Here is a 19,779-nt window from a genome sequence, read left to right as displayed (position 1 = left end):
AAAAACTGTAAAACTGCATTTTTGCAAATGGAAAAAACTGTAAAACTGCATTTTTGCTAATACTTTGTTTTGACCGAAGTGTGTCATTTTGCAAATAATCTAGGATATAAGAAAATTGAATTTGGTGTTTGGAAAAGTGTGTTAATCCTTTTGAAAAAAGACACAAAGTTAGTGAAATTGTGTGTAAGCAAATGGAAAAAAATCTGTAAAACTGCATTTTTACAAATGCTTTATTTTGATCAACGACCATATATTTTGACTGAAGTGTGTCATTTTGCAAATAATCTAGGAGTTAAGAACATTGAATGTGGTGTTTAGAAAAGTGTGTAAATCCTTTTGATTTACACACAGTATAACTGCTTACACACAGTTTAAGACTGCTTACACACAGTTATTATAACTGTGTGTAAGCAGATGGAAAAAACTGTAAAACTGCATTTTTGCAAATGGAAAAAACTGTAAAACTGCATTTTTGCTAATACTTTGTTTTGACCGAAGTGTGTCATTTTGCAAATAATCTAGGATATAAGAAAATTGAATTTGGTGTTTGGAAAAGTGTGTTAATCCTTTTGAAAAAAGACACAAAGTTAGTGAAATTGTGTGTAAGCAAATGGAAAAAAATCTGTAAAACTGCATTTCTACAAATGCTTTATTTTGATGAATGAGCATTTTTTTTTGACTGAAGTGTGTCATTTTGCAAATAATCTAGGAGTTAACACTGAATGTGGTGTTTAGAAAAGTGTGTAAATCCTTTTGATTTACACACAGTTAGTATAACTGCTTACACACAGTTATTATAACTGTGTGTAAGCAGATGGAAAAAACTGTAAAACTGCATTTTTGCAAATGGAAAAAACTGTAAAACTGCATTTTTGCAAATACTTTGTTTTGACCGAAGTGTGTCATTTTGCAAATAATCTAGGATATAAGAAAATTGAATTTGGTGTTTGGAAAAGTGTGTAAATCTTTTTGAAAAAAAAAAATAGTAAAAATGTGTGTAAGCAAATGGAAAAAATTGTAAAACTGCATTTTTACAAATGCTTTATTTTGATCAACGACCATATATTTTGACTGGAGTGTGTCATTTTGCAAATAATCTAGGAGTTAAGAACATTGAATGTGGTGTTTAGAAAAGTGTGTAAATCCTTTTGATTTACACACAGTATAACTGCTTACACACAGTATAACTGTAAAACTGCATTTTTGCAAATGGAAAAAACTGTAAAACTGCATTTTTGCAAATACTTTGTTTTGACCGAAGTGTGTCATTTTGCAAATAATCTACGATATAAGAAAATTGAATTTTGTGTTTGGAAAAGTGTGTTAATCCTTTTGAAAAAAGACACAAAGTTAGTGAAATTGTGTGTAAGCAAATGGAAAAAAATCTGTAAAACTGCATTTTTACAAATGCTTTATTTTGCTGAATGAGCATTTTTTTTTGACTGAAGTGTGTCATTTTGCAAATAATCTAGGAGTTAACACTGAATGTGGTGTTTAGAAAAGTGTGTAAATCCTTTTGATTTACACACAGTATAACTGCTTACACACAGTTTAAGACTGCTTACACACAGTTATTATAACTGTGTGTAAGCAGATGGAAAAAACTGTAAAACTGCATTTTTGCAAATGGAAAAAACTGTAAAACTGCATTTTTGCTAATACTTTGTTTTGACCGAAGTGTGTCATTTTGCAAATAATCTAGGATATAAGAAAATTGAATTTGGTGTTTGGAAAAGTGTGTTAATCCTTTTGAAAAAAGACACAAAGTTAGTGAAATTGTGTGTAAGCAAATGGAAAAAAATCTGTAAAACTGCATTTTTACAAATGCTTTATTTTGATCAACGACCATATATTTTGACTGAAGTGTGTCATTTTGCAAATAATCTAGGAGTTAAGAACATTGAATGTGGTGTTTAGAAAAGTGTGTAAATCCTTTTGATTTACACACAGTATAACTGCTTACACACAGTTAGTATAACTGTAAAACTGCATTTTTGCAAATGGAAAAAACTGTAAAACTGCATTTTTGCAAATACTTTGTTTTGACCGAAGTGTGTCATTTTGCAAATAATCTAGGATATAAGAAAATTGAATTTTGTGTTTGGAAAAGTGTGTTAATCCTTTTGAAAAAAGACACAAAGTTAGTGAAATTGTGTGTAAGCAAATGGAAAAAAATCTGTAAAACTGCATTTTTACAAATGCTTTATTTTGATCAACGACCATATATTTTGACTGAAGTGTGTCATTTTGCAAATAATCTAGGAGTTAACATTGAATGTGGTGTTTAGAAAAGTGTGTAAATCCTTTTGATTTACACACAGTTAGTATAACTGCTTACACACAGTTTAAGACTGCTTACACACAGTTATTATAACTGTGTGTAAGCAGATGGAAAAAACTGTAAAACTGCATTTTTGCAAATGGAAAAAACTGTAAAACTGCATTTTTGCAAATACTTTGTTTTGACCGAAGTGTGTCATTTTGCAAATAATCTAGGATATAAGAAAATTGAATTTGGTGTTTGGAAAAGTGTGTTAATCCTTTTGAAAAAAGACACAAAGTTAGTGAAATTGTGTGTAAGCAAATGGAAAAAAATCTGTAAAACTGCATTTTTACAAATGCTTTATTTTGATCAACGACCATATATTTTGACTGAAGTGTGTCATTTTGCAAATAATCTAGGAGTTAACATTGAATGTGGTGTTTAGAAAAGTGTGTAAATCCTTTTGATTTACACAGTTATTATAACTGTGTGTAAGCAGATGGAAAAAACTGTAAAACTGCATTTTTGCAAATACTTTGTTTTGACCGAAGTGTGTCATTTTGCAAATAATCTAGGATATAAGAAAATTGAATTTTGTGTTTGGAAAAGTGTGTTAATCCTTTTGAAAAAAGACACAAAGTTAGTGAAATTGTGTGTAAGCAAATGGAAAAAAATCTGTAAAACTGCATTTTTACAAATGCTTTATTTTGATGAATGAGCATTTTTTTTTGACTGAAGTGTGTCATTTTGCAAATAATCAAGGAATTATGAACATTGAATGCTGCGTTTGGAAAATATTGTAAATCCTTTTGAAAAACAAACAAACTCATGGTTAGTAAAATTGTGTGTAAGCAAATGAAAAAAAACAACTGTAAAACTGCATTTTTACAAATGCTTTATTTTGATATGTTTTGACGGAAGTGTGTCATTTAATCTTTGAATTAAAAAAATTGAATGTGGTCTTTGGAAAAGTGTGTAAATCCAGATAACATACAGTAAAATTGTGTGTGAGCAAATGGAAAAAAAGTGTAAAATAATGTAGTTTTAGGCCAGAAGATGGCAGCACCAAGCTAGACTTTGTGTCCACTGGTGTGTTCATTGCTATGCAGGCTCCAGTGGTGGATTGAGATGTTCCATGGCTGCTACACAGTGTAGGTCAGCGGGATGTCGGGGGGGCTCAGGTGACTCTACTTTTTGAATAATGCTTAACCGCGTCCAAATCCCTCATCCGGCACTTCATGAATCCACAGCTCATCAACCATCATGACGAATCCTCCCTCCGAATGCTAAATATAACTAAACAAATAGCTGTCTGGGGGGGGGAAACAAATGCCTCTTAGCCTGACTGCTGAAACTTTGCAATAGCCTTGAAGTAAAAGTTGTCGTCCTATTGTTAGACATAGACAGCGGAGGTTTATTTCTGCTTGTATATGCCGGAGGGGCCCGCTCGCTGCGCTCCTCTCGGCCCCGTTATTTGATTTCCTCTTTTTTTTTTTTTTTACAAAAGCCACAGTCAGAGCTCACGTCGGAAGAACGCTCGCGAAAAAAGACAAAACAAGCTTGACTGATAAATACCCCGTTTTCACCGCCAGCCGCGCCGTCGCTTGTGTGTTTTTCGCCGCTCGGAGCTCCGGGGGCCGCGCTGTGAGTGATCTTCCCCAAGCGCGTTTGACAGAAACAGTCTTCCAAACCCGAAGCGGCTTGAGACTCTTCCCCCGGCCGTGTAATGATGTTTAATGATACCCGGCGCGGTACGCTCCTTCAGACCCCTCTAGGCGTAGCAGCACCTTGCCGACTGTTGAATTACAGACAGGCGATAATCAGGTCAGCGCGCGGGTCCCCCCGGGGATTGGAAGGTGTTCATAAACATTCCTGCTGCTCTTTTTTTTTTTTTGTGTGTGTTACTTCCCGCGGTAAAACAGCGTCGAGACGGTGCATCGGCTCGCCCGTGGGTACGCCGTCATCGTTTCTGTGTGGAGCTCACACACACACACACACACACCTTCTCTGGGATATTAAAACACACTCCGGCTTCATGTAGACTTATCATCAGAATATTAATCACGGGTATTAGCATAAAGAACCCTCCCAGTCATCTGCATCTGATTTGACATTTGGCATTGAAATCAGTACCTCTGCTTAAAATAATAATCCAACAGCATTATACATTTCTTTTAAAGACAGAACAAATGAGTGTGTGTTCCAGTGTGTGTGTGTGTGTGTGATATTACTTGAGGTGGGTGCACTGTGCCAACTACCTCCTCCACGTATGAACCTTCTACAAACAAAGACCAAAAGAACACAAAGGCGTGGGTTCAGTGCATGCCTTTATTTTTTTTTGTTTTCCCAAAGATGTCAGCCTCTGCTTTTCAAAGATTTGACTCCTGCTCGGCAGTCAAACAAAACAACAACAAAAAGTCAACCTTTTGGTAAATTGATTAGGCTCTCCGAACTTCAGGGTTTTTTTTTTTTTTTTCTCTTATCGTTGTTGACGTTGATGCAACTCAATGTGAACGGTTCAAAACCATCAATCAATCAATGTTTACTTATATAGCCCTAAATCACTAGTGTCTCAAAGGGCTGCACAAACCACTACGACTCCAGTACTCTGGAATGCCCTCCCGGTAACAGTTCGAGATGCTACCTCAGTAGAAGCATTTAAGTCTCACCTTAAAACTCATCTGTATACTCTAGCCTTTAAATAGACCTCCTTTTTAGACCAGTTGATCTGCCGCTTCTTTTCTTTCTCCTGTGTCCGATGACCATGGATGAAGTACTGGCTGTCCAGAGTCGAGACCCAGGATGGACCGCTCGCCTGTGTATGGGTTGGGGACATCTCTACGCTGCTGATCCGCCTCCGCTTGAGATGGTCTCCTGTGGACGGGACTCTTGCTGCTGTCTTGGATCCGCTTTGAACTGAACTCTCGCGGCTGTCTTGGAGCCACTATGGATTGAACTTTCACAGTATCATGTTAGACCCGCTCGACATCCATTGCTTTCGGTCCCCTAGAGGGGGGGGTGTTGCCCACATCTGAGGTCCTCTCCAAGGTTTCTCATAGTCAGCATTGTCACTGGCGTCCCACTGGATGTGAATTCTCCCTGCCCACTGGGTGTGAGTTTTCCTTGCCCTTTTGTGGGTTCTTCCGAGGATGTTGTAGTCGTAATGATTTGTGCAGTCCTTTGAGACATTTGTGATTTGGGGCTATATAAATAAACATTGGTTGATTGATTGATTGATTGACATCCTCGGTAGGCCCACATAAGGGCAAGGAAAACTCACACCCAGTGGGACGTCGGTGACAATGATGACTATGAGAACCTTGGAGAGGAGGAAAGCAATGGATGTCGAGCGGGTCTAACATGATACTGTGAAAGTTCAATCCATAATGGATCCAACACAGTTGCGAGAGTCCAGTCCAAAGCGGATCCAACACAGCAGCGAGAGTCCCGTTCACAGTGGAGCCAGCAGGAAACCATCCCAAGCGGAGGCGGATCAGCAGCGCAGGGATGTCCCCAGCCGATACACAGGCGAGCAGTACATGGCCACCGGATCGGACCGGACCCCCTCCACAAGGGAGAGTGGGGCATAGGAGAAAAAGAAGAGAAACGGCAGATCAACTGGTCGAAAAAGGGAGTCTATTTAAAGGCTAGAGTATACAAATGAGTTTTAAGGTGAGACTTAAATGCTTCTACTGAGGTGCCATCTCGAACTTTTACCGGGAGGGCATTCCAGAGTACTGGAGCCCGAAATGAAAACGCTCTATAGCCCGCAGACTTTTTTTGGGCTTTGGGAATCTCTAATAAGCCGGAGTCCTTTGAACGCAGATTTCTTGCCGGGACATATGGTACAATACAATCGGCAAGATAGAATGAGGGAGGGAGTTATAAAGTTGTTTTTTTTTGTATCTCGTTCATGCCACCGTTGACCTCGAGGGCCCCGTGTTGACATATCCCGCTGGGGTTTAAATCTGGATAGAGAGGGAGATGCTTGTGTGACAGCTCGAGCTGAATGTTCTTTATCAGGAATTAAAGTTATATCCATTTCGTTTTCTGGCAGATGACGAGAGGTTCGGGAGAAAGGTATGCTCCAAGCCGCCGTGGTTTATATCTCTCCCATAAACTTCTTGGTTTGACGCACTCAGCCGGTCTTTTCATCTTTTTCCTCTTGCAGGTACTGAAAACACACAGTTAATCATTCCAGATGTTGTTTTTTGCATATTATTTGGACAAGACGGCAGAATCTCTCCGAATGTTCCATCCATCTTCTTCCGTTTATCCGAGGTCAGGTCGCCTAAGCAGGGAAACCCAGACTTCCCTCTCCCCAGCCTCTTCGTCTAGCTCTTCCCGGGGGATCCCGAGGCGTTCCCAGGCCAGCCGGGAGACATAGTCTGCCCAACGTGTCCTGGGTCTTCCCCATGGCCTCCTACCAGTCGAGTGTGCCCTAAACACCTCCCTAGGGAGGTGTTCGGGTGGCATCCTGACCAGATGCCCGAATCACCTCATCTGGATCCTCTCGATGTGGAGGAGCAGCGGCTTTACTTTGAGTTCCTCCCGGATGACAGAGCTTCTCACTCTATCTCTAAGGGAGAGACTCATTTCGGCCGCTTGTACCCGTGATCTTGTCTTTTCGGTCATGACCCAAAGCTCATGACCATAGGTGAGGATGAGAACGTACATCGAACGGGAAATTGAGAGCTTTGCCTTCCGGCTCAGTTCTTTCTTCACCACAACGGATCGATACAGCGTCCGCATTACTGAAGACGCCGCACCGATCTCACGATCCACTGTTCCCTCACTCGTGAAGAAGACTCCGAGGTACTTAAACTCCTCCACTTGGGGCAGGGTCTCCTCCCCACCCCGGAGATGGCACTCCACCCTTTTCCGGGCGAGAACCATGGACTCGGACTTGGAGGTGCTGATTCTCATTCCGGTCGCTTCACACTCGGCTGCGAACCGATCCAGTGAGAGCTGAAGATCCTGGCCAGATGAAGCCATCAGGACCACATCATCTGCAAAAAGCAGAGACCTAATCCTGCGGTCACCAAACCAGAACCCCTCAACGCCTTGACTGCGCCTAGAAATTCTGTCCATAAAAGTTATGAACAGAATCGCTGACAAAGGACAGCCTTGGCGGAGTCCAACTCTCACTGGAAATGTGTTCGACTTACTGCCGGCAATGCGGTCCAAGCTCTGACACTGATCATACAAGGAGCGAACCGCCACACTCATTCAGTCCGATACCCCATACTCTCTGAGCACTCCCTACAGAACTTCCCTAGGGACACGGTCGAATGCCTTCTCCAAGTCCAACTAGTATGCATTTATTTGAATTTTTTTAAAAGAAGGGTTTTTAAGCCTTTAAAAAAAACATAACAAAAAAACATCCACTGTCTATGGTGCCCTCAGGTGGTCAGGGAGAGATTATTTCTTTTAAAATGCTTTCGATGTACAAATCTGTATGATCGAGTTCATTCAGGTTACTATTGTTTCTGAACCATCTTATTTCTGCTCTTGGTGGTTTTTAGCATAATTTAGGAAGTCAGATAGCTCTATCTTCAAGTCAAATATTTTTACGGAAGGCAATTTAAAGTGCTTTAAAGATGCATACATTTACAAGAAGTCTTTAAAAATTATAAATAAAGATAACATTATCATAGAATTAAGATGAATTATTTGAATTAAATGCAAAGGGTGCAGAAAAAATACTTCTCGCTGTCATATGCACAACTAAAAATCCGTTATCAAACCTATTAATCATGCACTGTGATGCACTTTGCCTTTACTCTAAAATAAGTCGTATTGTGATTTTTTTTCATACATATAAAGCACTTCCTTGTGGTCTACATAACATATGGTAGTTCTATGGTCAAAATGTTGAATAGATTATGTTTTAGAGACCATCTTTGTAGTTTTTAGTACTTTCATAGCTAAACTACTAATTAGCTCTGGTATCCCTGTAAGAAATGTGATTATTTAACTCACAATTAGGACAATTCTGAAGACTATTTTGATCCATGCTTGAGGAAATTATTTCGCTGAATCTCGGTTTACAATGTGATTTAATCTAGAACTAGGGCTTAATCCCCGTATGGTGTTAATAAACTGTGTGGAGGTTCGATCATTTTTCAAGTATTTATTCATTCATTCATTTAGTAATTGGTGAGACATAGACTGGATAGGCTTAAATAGGATGTGTTTTGTTTCACTTGGACCAAAAGACTATAAAAATGGGACCCGTTACCTCCCTGCTTGGCACTCAGCATCAAGGCTTGGAATTGATTTCCGGGCGTGGCCACCGCTGCTGCTCACTGCTCCCCAAGGTCAAGGGTGATGGGTCAAATGCAGAGAATAATTTCACCACTCCTCGTGATCATTGGTACTTTTAACTCAACTTGAATTGTGCAAGTGTGAACGTGATGTTCCTTTAAAAAAATATATAAACATTAGCATTTATTCCACAACATAAGTACAATCAATGAAGTGGTTAATGTACCCATCCTTGCATTTAGGTAGGAAAAATAACAGCAAAATAAACTAAAAACTCTGCCCTTGTTGCTACCTCTAAAGCAGGGGTGTCCAAACTTTATCCACTGAGGGCCGCACACTGAAAAATCAAAGCAAGTGGGGGCCGTTTTGATATTTTTTATTTTTAAAAAACAATAAAATACATGCATAAGAAATATGAATTTCGGCCTCCACTCGGGCTTGATCTCAGGGACCCCAAAGGGTTTTGGTCAAAAAAAAAAATAATCGTGTCATTATTCAGTATTATTTTTTTTACTATTATTCAAGTTTTAAATCTCTAGATCAACATTAGGTCTATCTGTCAATATAATGATTTTAAAGATTTAAATTGTATTGTAAAACTTTTTATGGAAAAAATCACAAAATATGCAATATTTTCACCCAATAATTTTTTTAAGTGGAATATTTGAGATTATATAATAATTGGAGCATTAAAAAGGTCAATAACTCATAACCATTGATTTTAATTCATTATTATTTTTTTAAGCAATGACACTTAAAAACAAATCACACTAAAATGATTGGGGATCCCAAAAAATAAATTATACATTTTTTTTTACTGTTTACTTTTAACACAATAATCTCGAGATCAACTTCAGATCTATCTGTCAAATATAAGTTTTGATGTTGTTTATGTTTTATGTTTGTTCATTTTAGGCCCTTCTTTAAAAAAAACGCTCAGTTTTTTATATGGCAAACAAAATACTTAATATTTTTCCTCCCAAATATCTCAAAGTGTAAAAATTTAACATGACGTAATTGGAGCCTTGAATAGGTCAATAATTCATAATGACATTGATTTTGATTCATTATTATTTTTTAAAGAAAGAAACAGCCTACATGGCAGCTTTGTGTTATTAGAGTAAACATTGCAACATTTTCTTGTTACATTTCACCCCTTAGCTCCTTTATATCACTTTTTACGTTTTAAACATTTTTCAATCGTATTTTTAAAATGTGCCATGGGGCCGTTAAAAAATTACCTGCGGGCCGCTAATGGCCACTGGGCCGCACTTTGGATACCCCTGCTCTAAAGGTTTAGCGGCCACATGCGTGGACAGCAGCTTTTAGCTGTTCTTTCCAAAATTGTGTACACTACTGAATTGGGGTCTTATGTACGCCTATGTGGACGCTTATACTGCCATCTGGTGGTGTCAGAAGAGTATAACATACAATGCAATTTGGGGAAAAAAAGTGTAAAAAAAATAATTTGTCAGGTATGTCCCTGACAGTTTGGTTAGGTTTTAGTGTTTTAGTTGTTTCCTGTCAGCGCTTTTATTTTGGTTATTTCCTGTTTTTTCTCCCTGAGCACTGGTTCCCCTCAGCTGCGGCTGATTGGCACCTGGCCACACCTGGTGTCAATCAGCCAGATGCTATTTGAACCTGTTTTCTCCTCCAGTCAGTGCTGGATTATTGTCGTTCCTGTCGTGTCAATGTCAGTTCTACTTGTCGTTCCAACTGGTCGTGTCAATGCTGTGTAGCGGTAAGCTCTATTTGGTATCTGTTTGTAGCTTACTTTCTTTTGTTCCCTGCTTCCAGTTTGTTTGTTCATAGTGAAGTGAAGTGAATTATATTTATATAGCGCTTTTCTCAAGTGACTCAAAGCGCTTTACATAGTGAAACCCAATATTTAAGTTACATTTAAACCAGTGTGGGTGGCACTGGGAGCAGGTGGGTAAAGTGTCTTGCCCAAGGACACAACGGCAGTGACTAGGATGGCGGAAGCGGGAATCGAACCTGCAACTCTCAAGTTGCTGGCACAGCCGCTCTACCAACCGAGCTATACCGCCCCATAGCCAAGTTTGTTATCCGCCCACGTACGCACCTTTTGTTAGTACCCTTTTGTTTCTTCTTGTTTTAGTATTTAAAGTTAATCATGTATACCTGGGGCTTCACGGTGGCAGAGGGGTTAGTGCGTCTGCCTCACAATACGAAGTTCCTGCAGTCCTGGGTTCAAATCCAGCCTCGGGATCTTTCTGTGTGGAGTTTGCATGTTCTCCCCGTGAATGCGTGGGTTCCCTCCGGGTACTCCGGCTTCCTCCCACTTCCAAAAACATGCACCTGGGGATAGGTTGATTGGCATCACTAAATGGTCCCTAGTGTGTGAATGTGAGTGTGAATGTTGTCTGTCTATCTGTGTTGGCCCTGCGATGAGGTGGCGACTTGTCCAGGGTGTACCCCGCTTTCCGCCCGATTGTAGCTGAGATAGGCGCCAGCGCCCCCCGCAACCCCAAAAGGGAATAAGCGGTAGAAAATGGATGGATGTTTACCTGCAAAATGCCTTCCACCTTCTGGCATCTTGGGGTTCGTCCCAAACACTAAACGTGAAGTACACATTTGTGTACTTTTGGACTAAGTACATCATATCAAAAAGATGATTTTTAGTTTTTATTCTAATTAGGTCCAATAAGCCAAATAGCAAAGAGAAATAAAAAAAACATGTAAACAAACAGCTAGGGCCTTAAGAGGTTAAGATGCGTTTTCTCCACTTAGATCGGATTTCCTTTTTCTTTATTGCCCATCCAGTTTTTTTTTTTCTTTCTATCCCCAAACCATTTTATTTCCCGGTGTTGACTTGTCATTCCCAACAACGGGCAATAAGATCTAAATACTGTCCAGACCTTGAGAGCGGCACCGCCATTCATCTCAGCCCTCCTCAATGTCAACATGTCTCCAGTAGAGCTATGTAAACAGCTCAGCCAAAGCACAGCGCGGCGCCCACTGTCAAGAGTCTGATTGCCCCACAACAGTCCCCCAATCAAATGGAAATATGAAATAAATCACAAGTGACAAGCTCAGCTTTGGGTGCGTTGCATTGGTTTGCTATTGGGCCACTTTTGCTTTGTTACAGTCCTCCTTACAGTATACTGGGGCTACATGTGAAGTGCACTACTGTACAACTTTATTGACGCCATAGGTTCGAACTGATACATTTAGGGGTGTCCAAAGTCAGGTTTGGGGCCATTTGTGGTTTTTAACTTCCCGCAGCAAAGTAAAAGAATTGTGTCATAAAATTATGAAAAATGGGGGGCGGCACTGACAATGAAAAATGATCATTTTTACAAGGAAATCCTAAATGAATGTTGACTAATCTCTTATCATTTATAGCTATTCTTGTATACACATTGTTTTGTACATTTAGGATGTTTTAGTTTTATCTTAAAGAGAATTTATAGCCTGTGGCGGGGGGCGTGGCCTGCAGGCCTGCAGCGAGGTGGAGTGTGCCAGGACCGGCCTCGAAGTCAGCGACAGGTGCTTAGATGGCCCACCTGGGCCTTGTTATCTAATCACCTGTCGATCTGCATAAGCAGCAAACTGTGAGGAGAGATGTTGGAGCTTGATGTGAGAGACAATTGCTGGAAAGCAACACAGAGGCTGTATTTAAGCAAAATCTATTGTGAACCTGAACCGGGCTCCCATGTCGGTGTGCGGTGGTCAAAGAACCCACTCGGGGGGGAAACCTCCACAAGGGCCCCTTCTACACTAAGCGGGATAGTGAATTGATTAACATGGACCCCGACTTAAACAAGTTGAAAAACGTATTCCGGTGTTACCATTTAGTGGTCAATTGTACGGAATATGTACTGTACTGTGCAATCTACTAATAAAAGTATCAATCAATCAATCAATCAATCAATCAGGTTATCCAGGGTTAAGCCCACCTATCCTTGTCCACACACAATGGTTGTTTAAAGGCCTACTGAAATGAGATTTTCCTATTTGAACGGGGATAGCAGCTCCATTCTATGTGTCATACTTGATCATTTCGCGATATTGCCATATTTTTGCTGAAAGGATTTAGTAGAGAACATCGACGATAAAGTTCGCAACTTTTTGGTCGCTAATAAAAAAGCCTTGCCTTTACCGGAAGTAGCAGACGGTGTGAGGGCTCCTCACATCCTCAAATTGTTTATAATCATAGCCTCAAGCAGCAAGAGCTATTCGAAGGCGGGGAAAGCGACGATTTCCCAATTAATTTGAGCGAGGATGAAAGATTTATGGATAAGGAAAGTTAGAGTGAAGCACAAAAAAAGAAGAAAAAAAAAGAAAAACTGACGGCTCCGGGGGGGCAGCAGTGTGAGCATTTCAGATGTATTTAGACACATTTACTAAGATAGTTCTGTAAGATCCCTTACCTGCTTATTGTTTTAATATGGTTTTAGTGAGATTGTAAAGTCATACCTCAATCAATCAATGTTTATTTATATAGCCCCAAATCACAAATGTCTCAGAGGACTGCACAAATCATTACGACTACGACATCCTCGGAAGAACCCACAAAAGGGCAAGGAAAACTCACACCCAGTGGGCAGGGAGAATTCACATCCAGTGGGACGCCAGTGACAATGCTGACTATAAGAAACCTTGGAGAGGACCTCAGATGTGGGCAACCCCCCCCCCCCCTCTGAACACCAGTGTCTTTGATGGAAGCCATGGAGGAGCCGAGCTCACAGCTGCCTTTTTTGACAGCTGCTGCAGGAGGAGGTCCAGTAATCCACTGATGTCTCCGGTAAGAGCCGACTTAATATCACAATTTTCCCATCCATAAACTTGCTGGTTGACGTAGAGAAACATGTTCGCTTGACCGCTCCGTGTTAAAGCTTCACAACAAACAAAAGAAACACCGGCTGTGTTTCGGTTGCTAAAGGCAGCATGACACAGTTGAGTTTATACCAAAATGGATACATGGATGATACAGCAGAGGATTGGGAGAATGTCATGTGGTCAGATGAAACCAAAATAGAACTTTTTGGTACAAACTCAACTCGTCCTGTTTGGAGGAAGAAGAATACGGAGTTGCATCCCAAGAACACCAGACCTACTGCGAAGCATGGGGGGTGGAAACATCATGCTTTGGGGCTGTTTTTCTGCTAAGGGGACAGGACGATTGATCCGTGTTAAGGAAAGAATGAATGGGGCCATGTATCGTGAGATTTTGAGCCAAAAGTGGGAGAACTTGCACAATCGGTGGCTGACTAAATACTTGTTTGCCCCACTGTATTAAGGGGAAGAGCAATACTCTTCCTACTTTTATGCTAAGAGTTCCCAAAGTACAATGAGCAGGATTAGGGCCTAAAGCTGATATATGTAACTGCGTGTGGGACTCGGGCAGTGGTTGCGGCCTGAACATGATGCCTTAAGTGTGATAGCGGTCTAATAGCATGTCATTAAGCTGTTATGGTTATGCAGCTGAGTGGAACAGAACAGTGGGTGTTTAACCTTGGACGAGGCAACAGCTCTCTTAGCAGAAGTGTGTGTGTGTGTGCGTGTCATTAAAACGCCCCATCGTATTTGTGTATCCAGCATTACTGCTAAAATAAGCACAGCGTGCCTGTGCCACTTTTCCAGCATTTGATCAAAATTCAATACATCTTAGTTGAGTTAGGCAGGGCTATGGTCCACTGCCCAAAGAAAATACAATGACAATGTCAGACTTAGTTGATGACGAACCCCAAAATGCAGAGATGGAGGCAGGCATGCAGTGAGAAAACATGGTTTTAATATAAAAAAACTAGAGCAAAAACAAACAAAGGGTTCAAACCAAAAGCGCGCACGTGGGCGGATAACAGAAAAAAGGCCTAGCTGTGGCGGTATAGCTAGGTTGGTAGAGCGGCCGTGTCAGCAACTTAAGGGTTGCAGGTTCGATACCCGCTTCCGCCATCCTAGTCACTGCCGTTGTGTCCTTGGGCAAGACGCTTTACCCACCTGCTCCCAGTGCCACCCACACTGGTTGAAATGTAAAAATTAGATATTGGGTTTCACTATGTAAAGTGCTTTGAGTCACTAGAGAACAAGCGCTATCCATCCATCCATTTTCTACCGCTTATTCCCTTTTGGGGTCGCGGGGGGCGCTGGTGCCTATCTCAGCTACAATCGGGCGGAAGGCGGTGTACACCCTGGACAAGTCGCCATCTCATTGCAGGGCCAACACAGATAGACAGACAACATTCACACTCACATTCACACACTGGGGCCGATTTAGTGTTGCCAATCAACCTATCCCCAGGTGTGAAGTGAAGTGAATTATATTTATATAGCGCTTTTCTCAAGTGACTCAAAGCGCTTTACATAGTGAAACCCAATATCTAAGTTACATTTAAACCAGTGTGGGTGGCACTGGGAGCAGGTGGGTAAAGTGTCTTGCCCAAGGACACAACGGCAGTAACTAGGATGGCACAAGCGGGAATCGAACCTGCAACCCCTCAAGTTGCTGGCACGGCCACTCTACCAACCGAGCTATGCATGTCTTTGGAAGTGGGAGGAAGCCGGAGTACCCGGAGGGAACCCACGCAGTCACGGGGAGAACATGCAAACTCCACACAGGAAGATCCCGAGGCTGGATTTGAACCCAGGACTGCAGGATCTTCGTATCTGCCACCGTGATGCCCAGAAAAAGCGCTATATAAATATAATTCACTTAGCGTGGAAGCTAACAGGTATCTAGCAGGAAAAAGAAAAACTGGAAACAGCTAGTAGCTAACAAGAAAACAAAAAGCTAGGAGAAAACAAACTACAAATAGCTAACAGGAACAGCTTACCGCTACGACGACAAGGACAAATAGTAGCACGACAGGTAGTAGCTGTAATGATATCGACACGACACGACGAGTAGCAAAGACTAGTGTGACATGTGGCAACGACAATAATCCAGCAACTGACTCAAGACAAAGCAGGTACAAGTAGGAGCGGGCTGATTGCCAGCAGGTGTGGCCAGGTGCCAATCAGCCGCAGTTAAGGGAAAACAGCAAACAGGAAGCTGAACCAAAATAAGAGTGCTGACAGGAACTAAGGACAGGAAATACTAAGAAAGACAAACAAACAAACTGTCAGTGGCAAGCCTGACAGACAAACCATATTTCTGTGTCCGATAAATCAGGAGAGGGGAAGTTGCTGGGATTTTCCAATTTGCCACTGCACGGATTCGGGGAATTTCCTGGCCATTTGCTGAACGCTGACCGCCGTGACTCAAGCCGTCATGTTACCTCAAATGGCCGCTGAAAACCATCCATCCATCCATCCATCCATCATCTTCCGCTTATCCGAGGTCGGGTCGCGGGGGCAACAGCCTAAGCAGGGAAACCCAGACTTCCCTCTCCCCAGCCACTTCGTCTAGCTCTTCCCGGGGGATCCCGAGGCATTCCCAGGCCAGCCGGGAGACATAGTCTTCCCAACGTGTCCTGGGTCTTCCCCGTGGCCTCCTACCGGTTGGACGTGCCCTAAACACCTCCCTAGGGAGGCGTTCGGGTGGCATCCTGACCAGATGCCCGAACCACCTCATCTTGCTCCTCTCGGTGTGGAGGAGCAGCGGCTTTACTTTGAGTTCCTCCCGGATGGCAGAGCTTCTCACCCTATCTCTAAGGGAGAGACCTGGAAACTCATTTGGGCCGCTTGTACCCGTGATCTTATCCTTTCGGTCATGACCCAAAGCTCATGACCATAGGTGAGGATGGGAACGTAGATGGACCGGTAAATTGAGAGCTTTGCCTTCCGGCTCAGCTCCTTCTTCACCACAACGGATCGGTACAACGTCCGCATTACTGAAGACGCCGCACCGATCCGCCTGTCGATCTCACGATCCACTCTTCCCTCACTCGTGAACAAGACTCCTAGGTACTTGAACTCCTCCACTTGGGGCAGGGTCTCCTCCTCAACCCGCTGAAAACGTGGGCCGAAAGTCCGAGCTGACTGACACATCCCACATCTTGAGTTGAGCGTTTGTAGAACCCGACCTCACAGGCTCCATTCTCATCTTTGTTTAAATGCGGTAACACCTCTCAACCCGGTGCCAGCATCCTTTTTAGCCTCACCACAACCGGCTTTGCGATGCCTCACTAAAATTGCTGTGGCATCCCAACAATCTCTGCTCCGACCGATGTTGTTAAAGCCAGTAAACACTAATGAAGGCCAGCAGAAATGTGACCTTCTTGTGGATTTATGCAAGCTTGCTGGCTGACTGGGTTGTGATGGTTCATGCAGACCGGGGCTCTTGTCAGCCTCAACACTGGCTCTCTGATCTCAGCCTTTTCCCTGCCGTGCTTTTCCTCTGCTAACAAGCCCTTTCATTTCCTGTTTGGGAAATCTGTTCTTCATAATATCACACACATGCACACGGAGTTCGAGTCGGAAAGTGGGAAGCCGCCAGAGAGAGGCAAGGGGAGTCAGATTTAGGAACATTTGCAGGACTTGATTGGTATTTTTGATGGGTGCAGGTTTCAGTGATGAGGACTGGTTGTTGTGTGTTGGTCACAGAAATAATTGAAGGTTTGCTCGGAGGCTGCTCAGTCAGACCGTATGAAGGGAGTAACTTTATACACTATGTTGTACCGTCCGGTGGTTTGGGGCGTGGTTGGGAGTTGGGGGTGTGGTTATTTACAGCTGTTGTGTGCGCAGTTGTGCACTGCACTTCCTAAAGTAGATGTTATTGTCACATATGCATGATTGATTGATTGATTGAAACTTTTATTAGTAGATTGCACAGTACAGTACACATTCCATACAAGTGACCACTAAATGGTAACACCCCAATAAGTTTTTCAACGTGTTTAAAACGGGGTTCATGTTGATCAATTCTTGGTACAAATATACATAAGTGGGTAGAGTAGCCAGATATTGTACTCAAGTAAGAGTACTGTTACTTTAGAGATTTATTACTCAAGTAAAAGTAAGGAGTAGTCACCCAAATATTTACTTGAGTAAAAGTAAAAAGTATGTTGTGAAAAAACTACTCAAGTACTGAGTAACTGATGAGTAACCTGTTTGTTTAATGATTACGGCAACAAATAATGCACAAAAACATAAAAATAGCAATGAGCAAATTCAGAGCCAGGAATATCTCTTAAGCAACTAAAACAATATATATTAAATAATAATACATTAAAATAAAAAAGTTTTTAAGGCAAACTGAGCCACAATAACTTAACAGCACCATAGGCTCGGTAGGCATTGATTGATTGATTGATTGATTGATTGACACTTGTATTAGTAGATTGCACAGTACAGTACATATTCCGTACAATTGACCACTAAATGGTAACACCCCAATAAGTTTTTCAACGTTAATCAATTACTTAATAAATGACCAAGTCGAGGTGATCTACCTCATATATACATACACACATATCATATACAGTATATATATATACATATATATGTGTATATATATATATACCTTTATATATACAGTATATACTTTATATTTATTTATTTTGCCGTTTTTGTTGACATGTTAAAGGTGTTTTAATGAATATACATGCATGTTTAACATATAGATTCCTATCTTTAATGAAGACAAGAATATAAGTTGGTGTATTACCTGATTCTGATGACTTGCATTGTAGTGCTGATAACGTCCCGGTTTTCAAATGGAGGAGCAAAAAAGTTCCTCCTTCCTGTCTAATACATCATGAAAGTCGTTGGTTTTTGGCATCTTATTTGTCCAGCTTCCATACTCGTTTTTATACACTTCACAAGAAATACATTGGCGGCAAACTCCGTAGCTTGCTAGCTTGTTTGCGCTGGCTTTCGGAGACTCTTATTTTGTTAGCGCAGGCGCGAAGGAGCGGCGCTTTTATTGTGAAGACAGGAACTGTGCGATCAGTCTTTAGGCTTTTGACGGGAAGTACGGTTGAAATAAAAAGTGTCTTTTTTCCTTTACACTTTTGATTGATTGATTGATTGATTAAAACTTTTATTAGTAGATTGCACAGTACAGTACATATTCCGTACAATTGACCACTAAATGGTAACACCCCAATAAGTTTGTCAACGTTAATCAATTACTTAATAAATGACCAAGTCGAGGTGATCCACCTCATATATCATATACGTTTTTGTTGACATGTTAAAGGTGTTTTAATGAATATACATGCATGTTTAACATATAGATTCCTATCTTTAATGAAGACAAGAATATAAGTTGGTGTATTACCTGATTCTGATGACTTGCATTGATTGGAATCAGACAGTATAGTGCTGATAACGTCCCGGTTTTCAAATGGAGGAGAAAAAAAGTTCCTCCTTCCTGTCTAATACATCATGAAAGTCGTTGGTTTTTGGCATCTTATTTGTCCAGCTTCCATATTCGTTTTTATGCACTTTACAAGAAATACATTGGCGGCAAACTCCGTAGCTTGCTAGCTTGTTTGCACTGGCTTTCGGAGACTCTTATTTTGTTAGCGCAGGCTCGATGGAGCGGCACTTTTATTGTGAAGACAGGAACTGTGCGATCAGTCTTGAGGCTTTTGACGGGAAATACGGTTGAAATAAAAAGTGTATTTCCTTTACACTTTTGATTGATTGATTAAAACTTTTATTAGTAGATTGCACAGTACAGTACATATTCTGTACAATTGACCACTAAATGGTAACACCCCAATAAGTTTTTCAACGTTAATCAATTACTTAATAAATGACCAAGTCGAGGTGATCTACCTCATATATACATACACACATATCATATACGTTTTTGTTGACATGTTAAAGGTGTTTGAATGAATATACATGCATGTTTAACACATAGATTCCTATCTTTAATGAAGACAAGAATATAAGTTGGTGTATTACCTGATTCTGATGACTTGCATTGATTGGAATCAGACAGTATAGTGCTGATAAGTCCCGGTTTTCGAATGGAGGAGAAAAAAAGTTCCTCTTTTCTGTCTAATACATCATGAAAGTCGTTGGTTTTTGGCATCTTATTTGTCCAGCTTCCATATTGGTTTTTATACACTTTACAAGAAATACATTGGCGGCAAACTCCGTAGCTTGCTAGTTTGTTTGCGCTGGCTTTCGGAGACTCTTATTTTGTTAGCGCAGGCGCGATGGAGCGGCGCTTTTATTGTGAAGACAGGAACTGTGTGATCAGTCTTTAGGCTTTTGACGGGAAGTACGGTTGAAATAAAAAGTGTCTCTTTTCCTTTACACTTTTGATTGATTGGTTGATTGATTAAAACTTTTATTAGTAGATTGCACAGTTCAGTACATATTCCGTA

The 19,779-nt window shown here is 41.2% G+C and overlaps 1 protein-coding gene across 3 annotated transcripts in view; it reads left to right on the top strand.

Annotated features, from left to right (window-relative positions):
• Positions 1-19,779, top strand: part of LOC133537496 (uncharacterized) — a 379,400-nt gene that overhangs the window by 31,255 nt on the left and 328,366 nt on the right. The window contains exon 1 of one of the 3 annotated variants that reach the window (XM_061878556.1): positions 10,193-10,271. The exons of the other annotated variants lie outside the window; for them this stretch is intronic. The gene's annotated coding sequence lies outside the window, so the exon portion shown is untranslated. Of the gene's footprint in view, positions 1-10,192; positions 10,272-19,779 lie in introns of those variants that run through there. 3 annotated transcript variants of the gene reach the window in all.

This window comes from Nerophis ophidion, linkage group LG18, assembly GCF_033978795.1.
Source record: "Nerophis ophidion isolate RoL-2023_Sa linkage group LG18, RoL_Noph_v1.0, whole genome shotgun sequence".
Classification (NCBI taxonomy): Eukaryota; Metazoa; Chordata; class Actinopteri; order Syngnathiformes; family Syngnathidae; genus Nerophis; species Nerophis ophidion.
Note: the sequence above shows the minus strand (reverse complement) of the source record. Positions and strands in the feature narration are given on the sequence as shown.